Here is a 14,804-nt window from a genome sequence, read left to right on the forward strand (position 1 = left end):
AGAACCTATGATGGGGGATTCTCAGAGTGTGGAGCCCAAAAAGGTAATATCAGTGTTGTGAGTAGATTTGATGAAAATTAAAAACCTAGATTCCTAGAGTCCTGCACCTGGGGTTGGGGGCAGGAAACTCTGTCCATGTTTTAACATTTGTCCAGTGATATTGGAGGCATGTTTTGGAAGTATTTATATTAAAACACAAAATGAGACAGGTGTTCAGAGAGGGACTTAACTACTAGTGTGCATACTGGCGACAGCCTGAAAAATCAGAGACCTGAAGAGGAGAGTTTACAGGTACCAGGGGCTGGAGAAGCAAAACACATGCAAGTGGTAAGGACTGTCAGGAGCCTTATCCTCTCAGATCAGTCTATGGAGTCTTAGAATCACAGGGATAAGTCAACATCCCCAAAGGAGACTTGATATTGTGAGAGAGATGCGTAGTCTGTATTCTACTGCTGAGTTTGATATACTTCATGGTTTCTGAGTAGTATCAGAAGTAACATTATTAAAGGAAAGGCAATATTGGCAGAGGCAACCAGGGCTTCTATATCCCTATATAGAAGGGCTTCTATATCCTTTTTTCATTATAGAGATCTATTCATCGATAACACCTTTCACTAATTAGAAGCCATGGGATATAGAAGCTACTGTATCATAATATTCACCAAGTATTTCACAAGCTGTGCAGATTAAAATAGAATAAATTAATAAATCAAATTTCCTCTTATGAATAATAAGAAGAAATGACATTACAAAATCAGATTATGGGATCTGACCCTTAACTGAAACCAAGATTAATATTGATTGGAGTATTACAACACTGATCCTAAGACCCGACCTTCATAGTAACTGATGCCCTGCATCTGTGTAGCAGTGTGATTCCTTTAGAGTCACTGAATCAGGACAGCATTCATCGCTCCCAATGGGGCTACAAGCCTGTGTTGTAAGTTTCACTCTGCTCCCTGATGGCACTGCTGATTCATACCTCAGCTACTGCTGCTCAACAGGGATTTCCCAGGAGTCCTTCTATTCTGTATCAAGACAATACAAGAACTAGGCTCAGGCAACACCACTATCAGTAAAAATGGAGACCATCTTGTGGATACACTCCCAGTTTCCAAATGTTACCATGTGCATCTGAAGCCAGCCCTTTTGCTCCTATCTATCAGAACACATAGTCTCTGGCCTGTTTCAAGGTAAATGCAGGAAATATTTCATGTTTGAAGCCAGAAAACACATGTAATGTCATCTTTGCTTTCTCCCTTGATTTTCATTGGGACACATGTATTCACATATGCCAGTGGATACATGGACATGTACGGCTCTTGTGTCCTTTGTTTACTATCAATATAGAAAGTTCTTAATGGTAGCAGATGGTATTAAAACTCATAGATATATGGATGTGCCAGAGACACTTTGGCTTGCATATGTCTGCCAGGTGACCTTAAACTCCTGATCCTCCTGCCTCTACCTCACAAGTCCAGGAGTTAGAGATGTATATTACCACATTCCTTTTTCATTCATTTTTAGTTCTCCTTAAGTCAGACACTAGACTATGAATTTCTATAGAAAATGTATATGTTATCTTTTCAAAGGGCCATTTCCTTGTAGCAAATTTAAAATCAGAGCAAGGAAGAAAACAAACAAATAAAAAAAGATGTCCAAATTTCTGTTTAACATTCTCATAGTTGCACACCTAGTGGTAGAACATGAAGCAGGCAAACTAAGCTAGACTTAAGAGCACTTCATGCACTACCCACTATATAAAACCCACTTAAGATACATAGACCCAGGGAAGCACCAACTTGGTCTCAGTCTAATCCAGGCAACGGTTTAAATGGCTAATATGGGTCAAGTCATTTAAACCCTATTAAAACTAAAACCAAATGCCCTATGCTTCAGATGATGAAATGAGGCCCAGAGTACCAACTTGTCTAAGATTAGCTATATGGCCAACATGACAGAGCAAACGTCTGCTGGGCAAGAATTACATCATTGAACACACCAAACAGCATGGGGGAAAGTCCACAAAGCCTCAATCCTATGGAAAGAACTGCAGACAATTGAGTTAAGCCAGGAATAGGACAGGAAGTCCTCTCCAGGAAAGAACACACCAACTGGCTTCCCAGAGCCTAATGGTCAGCCCTGAAAACATAAATGCAAGTGATTTACATGAGTATAACAGGTTATATTTATGAATATATGCTATACAAATACTAACATGCATGAAATAACAATTGGTGAAATAGGCTATGAATTTGAAGGAGAATAAAGAAGGGTATATAGAAGGCTTTGGAGGGAGGAAGGGCAAGGGAAAAATCTTATAATTAAATTATAATTTCAACAAACAAAGAAACAGATAATAAAGTCTAAAGTCAAATCTTTTGAGGAAGAAAGTGTCACCCTCTACAGCACATATCCATAGCAATTTCCTCAGGTATAGAAGTAGGCATAGCCATGCACTATTAGGGAATATTTAAAACAGTGGATATTTCAATAGTGCTTATATATAGATCGGTAGTGTTTATTGTTGTTGCTGCTGTTTTCTTAAAGCCTAATGGCTGGACATATGCCATTTGCAGCAATGACGGTCTCTAAATGCAACAGTCACAGCTTTTCAGAAATGTCCTTAATAAAATAACACGCCGAATAATACTTGACTATATCCCATGTTAAACCTCTTCTTCCTTCAACAAATACTCTTAAGATTTTAACCTTGCTAAAGAAAAGCATTACTTGGAAAAAAAATTCCTTTCTACCCCACTGCTATTGTTCCCAGATAGATTACGGTGTGCACACTCTCCATTACTGATATCTTGGGGCAGTTTGTTTTTTGTTGAGGGTGGAATTGAGTATTTGAGGAGGCTTAGCATCCCTGGCACCTGCCTATGGATACCAAAAGCTCAAAGTCCTTCCATCTAGGTGTAACAATGAAAAGCCAACGATCCCTGTACTGTTGAGAAATTTTGTGCCAAAGCCTTAATCTCTTCCTTGCTTATGAGTCATAGTCAGCTACAGTAGGATTGGCAGAATCATCTACCAAGATACCACAGTATGAAACATAACATGCTGGTAGGATCTACCTCAGTCTGTAGCATAGAATAGTTCTAAGTAGACATTTGTTGTTAAAATATGGATTTATGCTCATTGCACCTCAGGATAAAAGTGGCCATTTTGATGTTTGTGGTTGGTTTAAAAAGAATGGCCCCTGTATACATATACATACCTACATACATATGTGTGTGTGTGTGTGTGTGTGTGTGTATGCTTGGCTCATAGTAAGTAGCACTATTAGGAGATGTGGCCTTGTTGGAATAGGTGTGCTCTTGTTGGAGGAAGTGTGTCACTATGGGGGTGGGCTTTGAGGTCTCACAGACTCAAACTCCACCCTGTATAGCACACAGTCTTTTATTGCTGCCTGCAAACCAATGTGTAGAACTCTCAGCTCCTCCAGCACGATGTCTGCCTGCACACAGCCATGCTTCTCAACATGATGACAATGAACTAAACCTCTGACACCATAAGCCAGTCCCAATTAAATGTTTTCCTTTATAAGAGTTGACAAAGTCATGGTATCTCTTCACAGCAATATAAACCCTAACTAAGGGTGAACATTGAACTGAGGGCAGTATCATTATGTACCATACATGAACTTTTAATTTCAAAACAGAGGCAACTCACAGCTACACAGAGATCCTAACAACAAGGACATGATTCTGTATTTCACTAGGAAACATTTTTCATCCAGATTCAGTTACTTATGGAGAAATCAGCTCCTTGCCCGGAATTGTGGGAGAGTAACTCACTCTCATTCGTAAACCATAATGCCATGCCACAGAATGAGAAATAGGAAAGCAGTTGTCCACTTGATCAGCTGTTCTGTTGTCAGTTCTGGGCAGAAAAGTAGAGGAGAGAGGCGAGGGAAGTTGGCTTAATTCTTTGCCACATGTATGCATATCTTCCTGGAGGCTTCAATTCAGAGAAGTATCCTTGGGGGTTTAATTCAATTCTATGATAGGCTTCAATTTATCTGTTTTACCAACTGCAAAACAGGAACAAATTGGTGGGTATATATCTCCCGTGTACATTGGGAACATGAACCCTGTTCTCCCCATTCTTGCAGTAGCTGGTTGAAATATAAAGAATGGAGCTAAATCCTTGCTTCCAGGGTGAGTGACACTTTTGACTAGTCAGAAAATGACTGAGAATATGATCAATTTAAAGAGGCAGGAGGAGGAGGAGAGAAAGCAGTGGGTTTGCTCTCATGAGTCACTATTGATGTCAGCTCTGCACTTTTTCAACAGGTAAGGAATTAGAGCAGATAGATCTCTTTTATGAAGGAGGCAAGTTGAAGCACTTGCTGCTCTTGAAAGGTAATTTAGCATAGTCAAGCTTACGACCTGTCAGAATTCAGCACAGGAACTGTGTTTACTTAGTACAAAGATCAGAGAGTCAAACACATTTTTGGTGAAATAATAACAGGAAGAGTCCCTGTCGCAGGAAAGATATCTGCCAGGCTTCGAAGAAGTCAATTACATAAACATTGTAGGCAGCCTGTGCGAAAAGTCCTCCTCCAACAAAGCAAGTTTTCATGAGACCGAATCATGAAAATGGTTGTGGGAAAGCGGAAGAAAGAGTCAGGTAGGAGTGAGGTGGGGAGGCATGAAAACACACTAGAAAAGTCTTTCATATTTTGCGCAAGCATAGGAAAAATTGATTTTCAATTGCTTCTATGCATGCTGAGAAGAATAGGTAAACCTTAATAAATTCTGCAAGTCATTTGATGCTGAAACTCAGTGTTTTCTTAAAGTACATATTGAATAAAGGACACACACACACACACATGCACATGCAATGAACATACACAGGAAAACACACATATACTTCCATAGAATCCCCTGAAGTAGACTTTGATTAGAAACAAATTTATTCAAACAGACAACCTCTGATGCTTTAACTCTTCACACTTACCTGTTCAAGTTCACCAACTAGTAGACTTTTAGACTCTACTGTCTTAGATGTTTTTCTGTGACATTACAGTTGCAAGCAGATCTGGATAGAGTTGGAAGTGTACACTGGATTGTCCTACCATTATTGTTCTAGGAGCTGTACAAAGGAAATAAAACATCACAGACAAAACAGATCAAAGAGCCATCAATCACCATCATACTGTGCTGCTTTCTTTCTCTGTCCATTAACTCTCACCTCATTCATTCATCTTCCTTGTGTTTTTTAATCTACTGGCACTCAAGAGCCAGTACATGAGGATTCTACATTCACGATTTCCAACCAGTCCTTTCTGTTTTACATCTTTCCTTGCTTCCTCTTCACTGTTCCACATCCCAGCTATATCCCACTCTCCTCTGACACAGACTCTCACATCAATGCCAGATAAGCTAAAAAAATAGAATCTAATCGGCGTGTCAGGTACTTGGGTGACTAAATAGAAGGGTTTTTTGTTTGTTTGTTTGTTTGTTTGTTTTTAAGTACCATCAGTAATTCAACAGATTTAATTTTTCTCTATTCTTTGACAATGTTCATATATGTCGACAATGTGTTTTAATCAGATACAACCTTCATGACTCTCTTTTATTTTCCCTCCATTTATGCTAAACATCTTCTTCCTAATAGATTGTCATCCTGCTTTCCTATCTCTTTTTATTAACTAGTTTTGTTTGTTTGTTTTTTTGTTTGTTTGGACTTTTGGGGGAGGGGCTTACTGAGCTTAACTGTGATTACTTACAGGAGCAATGGGGAGAGGTTATTCATTGGTACTTGGAAAGTGAACCATTGACTCAACTACTGATAAAAGCAATTCTCTCTTCTCCCCATATCCATCAAGAACCAGTGGCTTCTCAGCTAGCCATGATGCCTCTCAAGTCCCTCCACTATCTGCAGTTGAATGTCCACAGGTTCTGTCTTGTTATAACCACAACTGACATGAGTTTATGAATGGAACAGCCGTGTCAGGTCGTGTCATGTCATGTCATGTCATGTCATGTCATGTCATGTCATGTCAGAGTGCTCCTGCCTATCCTTTGTCTCTTACACTGTTTCCACAGCTCCCTCTGCCATGGTGTTCACTGAGACATGGAGGAGATGATATGTGTGTCCCGTGTAGGACTGAGAACTGATCAATGATTTAATCTCAACATTGTGAGCACATGTGAGTTACCTCATGGCAAAGAAATTAGGCTGCTCTGATCCACTCTGATAGTCCCACTAGTCTTTGTGTATAAACATGCAAATTTACAAGGCAGGTATTTACTCTTCTGGCCTATGACTGACCAATTGGTCTCTGATGAAGCAGTAGGTACAGTTAAATCTGAATTCTAAATTTCATATGGTCTTACCATGTGTAGTTGTTTAACGGTCCTCTCACAGTTTCCTTCAGAAAATGTTTTCTTGGAATGAAATTTGAAGTAAGACACATTTATATTAGTCTAAGCAAGATGTAAAGACAGAAAAGGAGGTGGCAGGGGGTATACAAAGTGGAAATCTCAGCCGGGATGGATGTCAGGGTGCTTCTCAAGCAATGCTTCAAGGAGGTGTGGAGGATTGTTGGCCAATCCCGTCACTGCTTATGACATGACAGCAGTTCCTGTGTTATGCCTTGACCACATAGTCTGACACAGGGTAATAACATAAGGGTTTGATGATTAGAGCTCCTGCCAACTGCAAACCCTGTGGCTATACAGCAACTCTTCCTTTTAAGGGATATGAGTGGAGCATGACCATGCCTACCACAGACTGTTAATGTACTGAGTCGTTTTCCCTCAAACACTTGCTCATTTATGTAAGAATGCAGAGAACTGAACAAGACGAGCCTGTGAAGAGTGAACACATGAAGTCTTGGAGCATCTCATCAAGTTAAATTCAATTTGCTAGCTTCAGAAATAGGCCACAATGTTCTCTTAACTATTCCGAAGAGATATTTCTAAAATTAACCTTAGAATATAGCACTCCAGAGCTATGCTCTCTAGTAACCAAGCCTTACGACCATGTACATGCAAGAAGCCATACACACACACACACACACACACACACACACACACACGAGAAACACCCTGAAACCTTGCAAACTCATTGGGAAGAAAAGCCCTCTAAACAAGAGAAGCAAAATGTTAAGAGAGAATAACAGGGGTAATAACTGGGGTGAAAATGATCAATGATTCTTCATACAAATGATAAAAAAGATTTAAATAGTTAATATTGAAAGAAAATATTATCCCTCAACTTCTCATCCTGAAAGGTAAAAGAAATTATTATTCCTTTCTGAATTTGGCAACTTTTAGTGATCTGAATACAACTAGGCTATTCTCTGAAGTAATTCTGAGTTTCTTGCCTCTGCCTAGAAAACATACATGAGGCTTTGGCTTACCTGATCACTTTTGATGAAATAGCTCATAGTCCAGCTTCATCATGCTTGTAAAATTATAGGCAAGCATGCAAATAATTTGTTTGCCAGTAAAAAAGAATATAGCACTAAGAAATGGTATTGATTGGGATGGTTGAAGTTAACTGTTATAATCATTGCAACAAGATGGAAAAACTCAGTGGTTAGTGTTATTGGCATGTAACATGTAGGTGGATAACCATGACTTGGGCACACTGCTTTTCTTTGTAGTAATATGATGATCTTAACATTCATTATTCAATTCTCTTCTTTTAACCAACCAACTTTCAAATAAGTAGTATATTAATCCTTCCATAAGGGGTTTTTGTGATCTAAACATGTCCCCACCTGTTATCCCCATTCCACTGGACAAATTTCAAGAATTTTGAGGGACAACAGTACATCATACTGTACAACATCATTAACATTCACAGTAGGCAGGATGCTAGCATTTAGAACATAGGGGTGAAGGTGTTTGCTTCAGTGAAAATGGCTTCCCACAACCTCAGGGAAATGTTTTGCCAGCCTAGTAAGAAGTTTGTCTCAGAACAGTTGGTGGTTCACCCTGAGGTTACTCATCACTCTCAGCATTTAACTAAACAAACAATTGTGGGTTTTGTGGCTTCACTATATGCAAGACTTAAGGTGGCTGTACCCACCGAAGGCTGATTGACATGGAACACCGAGCCATTGCTTTGTCATAGGCTTATAAACCACTACTGTCATAAGAAGAGGGAGGCTCATCTTTGATCTGGCATGTATGTCTTCTATTTTTTCATAGCCTCCAGCATGTCCTTGGCTATGCCTCAACTGGAGAAGACAAAGAAATGGAATCCTTCCATGTGCCTAATAGAAAGGTGAACTGTAACCTGGTGCTCTCACCTATCTTTTTACTCAAATGTCTGCTGGAAGCAGCAGGGAAGATGGATAAGGGTTTGTGAAGCTCTTTTACATCCCTCTTCCTTTAAATCTAGCATGAATGTTACATAGTGGATTGATGTGATATGTGCCAGGTTTTTTTCTTGCCAGCCTTTTCCATGTTTTGAAATACTGAGATAATATTGATATCTTTGTCAAACAGTGGGTAGAGGAAATACTGCTGCTGTGACCAGGCAAAGCAGTTTCCCTAGAACTAGAGACTTTTAGACACACTTGAAACTCACTCTGGACCTAGTAAATTGAACAAGCACACAAAAAAGAAACCCATAGTTTCTGATATTGTTACACAGTTTTGAGTTTATCACCTGCCCCTCCCTCACATGGTATTCTGGTCCTCTTACAGGGACCATGAGTTAAATGTTTAAAATAATTTCTTACATGTACCTGACAATGGACCTGGATCACACCTGCCATCCCAGTACTCTGAAGGCGGAGGCAGGAGAATCACTTGTAGTATAAGACCAGGCTGAGATATAGTGTGAGTTCTAAATCCAGTAGAGCTGCAGGGTCAAAAATAAATAAACATGAATGAAATAGACATTTCTAAAGTTTGTAATAAATTTATCAGCTATACTTAGACTAAAATAGGACAAATAGCTTTTCCACTCTATTTAGATATTAAGATTTGTCCACCACAGGAAGTTTAGAAGAAGCCCTCAAATGTATTTTACCATCTGAACTTTCTTTATCCTTTTATCTAATGTACACAGCGGCTTTGCCTCCTGATCCACAGAAACAGATATAGCAGATCTCTCATTGCAGTCGGAGATATATAACATTTACACTAATTTTTAAAAGTTGTTCTGAAAGGCTAAAACGCCCACGATAAAATGTGTTACTATTATTTTAGTCAACAGAAGAGTTGGACTTTTTAAACCCAGCATTTAACAAAAACACCAGCAATTTCTGAAACCCATATGCCCAGTAACGAGGAAGTGAGCTCAGCCTTTGCCTGAGAATGAATTATGTTTTATGTCCCCAGCAGGCTTACATATTTTCTACTGTAGTAAGACATTATTTCTTTTGCAATTCATCAAGATAATTCAAAATGGAATAAAAATTTCATATCATTCTGCTGTAGTACCTCAATTGGGATACAGGTGATCTATGTCTCTCCATCCACTAGAGTAATTGAAAGGCATAGTCCCTTTCTTCATCTTACCTCAGCACAGTCCCAAATGTCACGACTGAACGGAAATACGGACTAAAACAAAGTCACTCTTCAAAGCTGGCAACCCCACATCTGCACCATGGGAAAGGAAACGTTTGATAAGGGAATTAAAACAGAGGGTTTTTTTTTTTTTTAACAGATTGTGAAGGGAGAAGGGAGGTTTCGGTTTGACTTGGTTGCCTTGCAAGGTCGTGCTGAACTTTAGTGACTGAGTATATACTCTGCACAGTTAGAGTTATCTTCACCATGTAAGAAGATGAGCCAGCTTGTCTTTGCACTCAAAACTATTCAGGAACTTGAACAGAATCTGGATTGCTCACAGTTGTCACTCAATAAAACTGACTTCATTTTTTTTTTTTTGTCTCCTGATGATCTCCCTAAGAGCTAGAATTGTTATCAGCCTGGAGCGTAACCCAGGCACACATTACTCATGAACTACAGAATTCACATCCCCATAGTGACTCAAACACATTGAAGTACATACTAATGACATTTGCAACAGAATTCAGTCTATAAGAGCAGAGTAATTTTCACTCACATAGGAGAAATCTTGCTTCATCGGGCTGATGTCAAGAAGCACAAGGGATAAGGTGTTTTGAAGAACGCTATCTTCAGTCAAATCCCCTCTCAAAATTCTAAAACAGCTTCAAAAACATTGTAAGCATATGCATACATAATATAATTCTGTTATTCCATGAAAGGTAGATGAAAATGTTATTTTCCCCGATTAGAAATTTAGTTTTCCATAATCATTACAAGAAGAATTTGTTTCTTTGTTTGAAAATGGATATCTGCTTCAATATTTCATGTTACTGGCTTACTGCTGAAAATTAATGTGAAGACAATGCCTGCTCAGTTCCACACTGAAAAATAAGGGACACCAATCATTTCACAGAAAATGACATGAACACCTGAGATCACCCTTTAATAAAGATGGAGTGGGAGGGTCTTTATCTTTATTCACGATCTCATGTAAAGAACATGGAACTTGATAGGGTGACAGAAATAATAGCATAACCCCATCCTTCCAATGAATCATCATAAGCAAGAAGATCGTTCACTTGCCACAGTTTTCTTGTTTATTAACCAGAAAAATGGAGCAACAACACACACCTGCAATGACAACTGAGCAAAGTAGCAGAGCTTATACCAATAAAGTACTTAGTTCAGTGTCTAGCACAGAGTAACTGTCATAGGAAGAGTAACAATCTCCCACTCCCTGTCCACATCCCAAGCCCTGGGGGTTGCTGATGTGTCTCCTTCTTTGAAAAGGGAAAAAGAAAGGCAATAGATTGTATTGAAATTGCTAATTGAATTACTTTAACGAAGTTGGATTATCAGGACCATGTAGACAAGACATAAAATAATAGAGTTCTTAAATATAGGTAAAGAAGAGGGAAGAGCCAATGTTCGACAAGGATGCTGGATGAGAAAACCCTGATTGGCCATGACTTCAGTAAGAAACAAGGCATTTACCAAGCAATGAGGGAAGCTTGAGAGCTAGGGGAGACAGGAGTGCAGTTCCTTTAAAAATCTGCCAGGCTGACTTAGACTTATGGCCCCCAGAATCTTAAAGCATAAATTTGATTTGTTTTCAACCATCAAATTGATGGAAATTTGTGATGTAGTTAATCAGGAAACTAAGAAACAATTCATCAGCCACCGCGACTTCTGATGTTGAACACAGGAAGTTCTCCGTGGGAATAGTGAGTGGCCTTTGATGTAGTACCTGCTGAGTGGATACCCTAACAGGAAATGATATTTCTAGATTAAGACAGGATCCAAGAATCCATATGTATACAAAAAAGTCACAATGAAATAGTTTGTATATATAGTATATGTTCATAATTAAGTAAAATGTGGTCTTCAAGAAATGAGGCAGGGGGATGGCAAGACAGTTCAGCAGGTACTGCTTTGGTGTCAAGCCTGATGATCTGAGGTCCATCCCACAACCCACATGCTTCAAGAAAAGAAGTAACTCCTGTAAGTTATCCTTACTCACCCATCCACAGCTTCCCACATACACAAGTAAATAAATGCTTACCAAAGAGGAGTGAAATGAGGCAGGAACAAAGCATGATATCCTACAAGGTGATGTCAACGTCTTTTGAACACACAGGCATGCCATGCAAACCCCGCCTTGTAGGAGATTAATCCAGCATCTTTGCTAAGTGCTATCATTTCCTGAGAAATTCAAATGCACTTATTCTTTTATAGACCTGTTTGACATTTGCCACGATTTCATCAGTATAATGTACTTATACTTATTAAAAACTGAGTTTTAGGTAAGCTAATTTGTCAGAAGTAGGAGGGGAAACTGACAGACTTAAGGTTTGAATTCATCTTTCATTTCCAAGTGCATGCTCTTCTGTTGCAACCTACATGCATGTTTTTTAGGGATAGGTGGTTGATTTGTGGCTCATGGATTATTTGGTTCACCATATAGCAGGTATTATATTACAGTAGTTACAATAGTGAGCTAGAGGTATATGTGGCCTGTATGCATGAATGATGAAATACTCAGGAGATATGGATGAGTGCAATGTAAGCAAGGGTGATATCATCTGTACCATAAATGGCAAGTCATAGCAGATGTTCAGAAGTCATCTCCAAGGCCTGGAGTGGGGCCCCACAGAGTCAAGAAAATGGCATGGCAGTTAATAGCAACAGAATGGATCAGAGTACCAGAAGAATGCAGTGTGGGAGTATGTGCAGTAGAGAGGGTGAGGTGGAGAAATGACAGGAACTGGACTGAAGAGATGGTAGCTGAGAGTCTGATTTGATGCCAGTGCTTCTATCTTGTTCTGATAACAGTGTCAGTGAAGGTATGGAGTAGCATCAGCCGATTCACAACTGGGCCAATTCTATATTTGCAGTGAGGACCTTGCAAGGGCTCTGCAGGAAGTTGTCATCACATAGTGGGAGATGGTGGGAGAGCGGAAGTGGGGTCTTATAGACCTTAAGTAAACGGGGCTCTACCTTTGTGTGGACTCTCAGCACTCCCTCTGACTTTTTGGTTTGTGATACGAGCAGTTCTCTCTGCTACTCATTTCTGCTCATTTGTTTTCTGGCATCCTAAAATAAGGGAGTTATTCAATCATGGATTAGAACATCCATTCATGATTTACAATAAACTTCTCTTAATAAATTAACCACCATGAGTTTTTTGTTACAATGACAGAAGTGTAGTTGTGTATCACTCTGCCTGGAATAGGAGATAGACTAGAAAACATTGCAGTTATCTGTAAAAATGCCACAGGTTGGTACTACTTGTAGTTCATGGCAAGATGGTAGAAATTAAGCATTGAGTTTGAAAGCTGTCTCATATACCGTTTTAGCAGAACTGCCCTAAAGGGAGAAAGGATGGTATGAAAGAAAAGTGTTTTTGAGGGAACAGGTTTCTGGCTTAGTTTATTTGCATAGAACATTGACCAGGAGGTGTTCCATAAGTGACAGCAGTGATTTCTTTCAGTGTAATGACAATTTTAGATACTTGCAAGATTTTTGAGAAGACAGGTCAGCTGGTAGTAAGCCCAAGACACAAGGCAGGCTCTAAGTGAGGAGATGTGACCTGGATATAGAGTTGGTTCCCATCACCATGATGATAGCAATTACATATGATAGAATCTGAGAGTTAAAAAACCGGACGGAGTTGATCCAAGAGCTGCACCCTAAGGCTCAGGAACAATTAAGGCATAAACAGGAGACCGGTTGCAGAATAAGTGGAAGTATGAAGAATAAAGAAAAAATATATATATATATATATCTATAGGAGAAGGTGTGACTTTTATTCCATGCAGATTTACTCCAAGAATCTTTCCATTTGGTTATCTTGGCACATGGGATGCTACTTATGTACCTCAGTATATTCTATCCAGTATAATCAACCACGGGGCTTTCATATGTCACTCAAGAAGTAGCTATAATTTGCTTCTCTGAAGGAAGTTAAGTGGTTCTGGCTACTTACTCATTAGCATGCAAATCTTTTTCTCGACTCAACCAAGACATCTATGAAGTACCTGCCACAAAACAGAAACTCGATAAATGTCTTTGCTGTATGAATGACTCGCTAATAACTGCTCACACGAATTGTTATTTGAGGTAGTGGCAGTGGTAAGCACATATGCTCTGAACAGTGGTCCCTGTACTCTAAAACAGCCCAGCTGTGCTGGAATTAATTTTGAGTGATTAGTTCATTGTATGATTTTGCAAACTAAGCAGGAAATCCCCACATTTATATGCCTTGTTGACTTTAAAGGATTTTTTTCATTTGTTATAATTTCATTATAAATTATTGAGGGAAAATGGGGCTTCCACAAAAATAACTCTAGAGAAAAACATTTCCTGACCGTTCCCACAGCGAGGAGCGCACATGATCATAAATGTGAAAGTCTTAATTATTAACTGAAGTTTTAAAAGCAAAGCAAAACAAAATTCAACTATTTCAGCGTGCTTACCCCTACGGCACCCAGGTAATCTCCAATCTGTCTCTGGGTTTACTGTTGGTTTAGCTTTAATGACAGCTTCATTCTCGGCTGTTTAAACAGCCATTCTCAGACTTGGCATGGAGCAGGTGTCTGCAGTAATTGCTTAATTGTATGTGTATAATAATGCTTGGTGGTTTCAGTAATAGTCAACATAATAAAAGTGTGGAGAAAGTCCCTCTAGGTAGATGTAAAAATCTGAAACAATGCCAATACTTTCCGAGTTTTGCTGACTCTGGGGTTGTGACGAGAGGTCCCAAGCTGAGGAAGATGTGGTGACTCTGTAGGAGCAGAGTCCAGTTATTTGGCATGATAAATGCTTCTGGAGATGCTCCCAGCATAACCATTCCATTAGCACAGCATTGACCTCTCAGTTGAACCTTGCAATTTGAGACATTTATCTTTTTAACAGCAACACTATAGGCATCCAACAATATTCTTGTTGTGGATTTTTCTAAGTGGCGATGACAACAGAATGGCTGTGTGAAATGATAGTTGTAAGAAGAAACACAAGACCAAAGTATGGATACTTCATTCCTTCTTGGAATGGGGAACAAAATACCCATGGAAGGAGTTACAGAGACAAAGTTAGGAGGTGAGACAGAAGAAAGGACCATCCAGAGACTGCCCCACCTGGGGATCCATCCCATATACAACCACCAAACCCAGAAACTATTGCATATGCCAGCAAGATTTTGCCGACAGGTCCCTGATATAGCTCTCTCTTGTGAGGCTATGCCAATGCCTGGCAAATACAGAACTGGATGCTCACAGTCATCTATTGGATGGAACATGGGGTCCCAAAAAAAGGAGCTAA

This window comes from Mus caroli, unplaced genomic scaffold (genome assembly GCF_978045245.1).
Source record: "Mus caroli unplaced genomic scaffold, Mus_caroli_1 scaffold_13, whole genome shotgun sequence".
Taxonomy (NCBI): Eukaryota; Metazoa; Chordata; class Mammalia; order Rodentia; family Muridae; genus Mus; species Mus caroli.